At 53.0% G+C, this 2,500-nt stretch overlaps 1 protein-coding gene across 1 annotated transcript in view; it reads right to left on the bottom strand.

Moving 5' to 3' along the window:
- Positions 1 to 2,060: 2,060 nt before the first annotated feature.
- The window catches only part of LOC125950659 (uncharacterized), a 4,697-nt gene continuing 4,257 nt past the window's right edge, over positions 2,061 to 2,500 (bottom strand). Inside the window, exon 6 of the mRNA XM_049678843.1 lies at positions 2,061 to 2,500. This exon is cut by the window's right edge and continues 1,564 nt beyond it. The gene's annotated coding sequence lies outside the window, so the exon portion shown is untranslated.

Below are 2,500 nucleotides of genomic sequence, written 5' to 3'. Positions count from 1 at the left end.
ACCATTTCACGGACCCCTGCCCCCACCCCCCTCCGTCCTTGTGGCCATTTCGCCGTCACCGTCATGCTTGTTGTTGGCTCTTTAGGCCAGACCAGTCCGGAGACCCCTACGGAGTAATGGGGGGGTCTGGTACATGACTCTAGCCAGACTAAGGACCCTCTATGTTGGTCCTCACGATCACACGCACGCACGCACGCACGCACGCATGCACGGAGGAAATCGAGCGAGAAATGCCCGCAGTAAATCAAATAACACTTTCCCGATGCTTTGTAATCCATCGATCATCTCCCTGGGAAGCCACGGAGCGAGCCAGGGCCAGCTGAGGGGCCGGAGCCAGGGCCAAGCCAAACGCAATAGGTGGCAGGTGGTTCCCCTTCCCCACGATCCACAGGCCTCCCGGTCTACTTGGCAAACGTAAAATAACTGTATAAGCATCCCTCCCTTAACTACATGAAAAATGACACAACTTTTCCTATCCTGCACACGACCTAGGGCGACACACCAGGACCATGGCCAGGACCAGGAGCAGGATAGGCTGGCCTCCTCAATGGGGGAGGTGCTCGCACAAGAACAGCGTCAGCGTCATCAAATGGCGTAAACATCCGGAAAACCAGACACGTAGCACCAGGTCGTTTGTACTTTCACTTCTTCTGCGGGTATGATTACAGAAACCATAAATCTTGGATATTGCTATCAGCAATAGCAGAGGGAGGGGGGGGGGAGCAAGGGGAGGTCAAACACACACACACACACACACACACCTTGGAGCCATGACTTGGAGCAGGATGCCGCCTCTCGATGGTCTCTTGGTGGCCCGGTCCTGGATGGTGCTTTTCGGATTCTCATCGGCCACCAAAACCGAACCGCTGCTGCTGCTGCTGCTGGACCTCTGCCACTGGATGGACTAACCTACCTACCTTTCGGATGTTGGCTGCTGGTATGACTTCTCTACCACCACCACCACTACAGCCACAAAGTCACCGACCATAAATAAAATGACATTATTTGCCGGCCGTTTTTTTCCCAGCCCCCCACCCCACCACCTTGAACACTGGGCAGCGTCCTTCCTCCCTCCCTCCCTCCTGTGTGTTCCTGTGGTCATGTTCTCTCTGTCGGTTCTCGGCAGGCGGTGCGTGTCCGTGTCCTTGTTCCCGGGTGTTGTGTGAAGCAAAAGACGAAAGACCGACGAACATGTGTGTGTGTGTGTGTGTGTGTGTGTGTGTGGTGGGGGTGTTAGGCCACATGGGAGAACCACCACATGGGGTGTTCCCCGGCCGGTCGACCATCGACTGTGATGGAAGCGGCAACGATGTGAAAGATATTTGACATTTATTTGGCAAATAAAGTAATTGATTGATAATTCCCCCCGAGAGTGAGAGAAAGAGGGAAAGAGAGAGAGACCAGCCAGAGTGAAAGCCAAGAACGTTCTCCAACTCCCAACACGCAATCCTGCTGCGTCCCTTTTGGGTGTGGGTGCTATAGCCGGTGTCCGGGAAAACATTATCTCCCCGTTGCCACGTGCGCGCCGAAGGTCCATTTCGGTCCATTTACTTGGCATCAATTACAACGCCTGGGTGGTGCTGGGGCGCGAGGGTGACACTTATTAATTCGTTCCCTTCGTCCCCCTTCCTTTGACGCACGCTCGCGATTCTCGGCGGTTCTCGGGACACCCAATTGTGGTCGTGCAAATTTGTTTGTCCAAATTGAAATGACATCGTAGCACGCTGTCCACGTGTCAGTGTGACGTGTGCGTCGACGGTCGTCAATGGTAACGGACGCAACAAACGCGATGCGGATGGATGGGAATGGATCATTAAATACAGAGCCCACTTGGACCTTCGCGTTGGTCAGTGCCGTCATTAAACTCACCTTTCTCTCCTTCTCTCGGCATTACAGGCGGCGGCGATCATTGGTTCGGATGTTTTTCGCCGATGCACCGGCTTTACGCGTCCATGGACCGGACACCAAAGCGCAACAGGCAACCGAGTATAGTATTATCTCCATACATCATCATCAACAACAGCATCATCATCATCATCATCAGTGTCATAATGGATAAAAGTAGTTTATTCATCAGTCACCATTAATTCGTCCATTTTGCATTTTCGTCGCGTTCTTCGCGGCGCGCGTCGCTCCATCGTTTGGGCTTCCATTTTTTGGTGGTGCTGGGAACGGGTTTGTGAGGATCGTGGAGGAGGTAGGGAAGGGGTGATGGGTGTTTTTGGGGTGGTGGGAGACAGGAGAGGGAGACAAGTAACAATTTTTCGCTAGAACAGTAGCCACCATCAACGACCACCGCCTGTCGTCGGCACGTACGCGTACGATCTCTCGAGTAGTAGTAGTAGTAGCGCCTCTCTCTCTCGCTCTCTCTGTCACTCTCTCGGTAGTCGCGTGTAGTAGTAGTAATAAGATAATAGTAATAGCCATAGTAGCCCTTGATTCTGTACGTGTGCTGTGTGTCTGATTCATGTGTGTGTTTGTGTGTCCGTGTGTGTGTGTT

The sequence above is a fragment of the Anopheles darlingi genome, chromosome 2, assembly GCF_943734745.1.
Source record: "Anopheles darlingi chromosome 2, idAnoDarlMG_H_01, whole genome shotgun sequence".
NCBI lineage: Eukaryota > Metazoa > Arthropoda > Insecta > Diptera > Culicidae > Anopheles > Anopheles darlingi.
The sequence above is the reverse complement of the archived record's forward strand: the minus strand, read 5'-3'. Positions and strand labels throughout refer to the sequence as shown.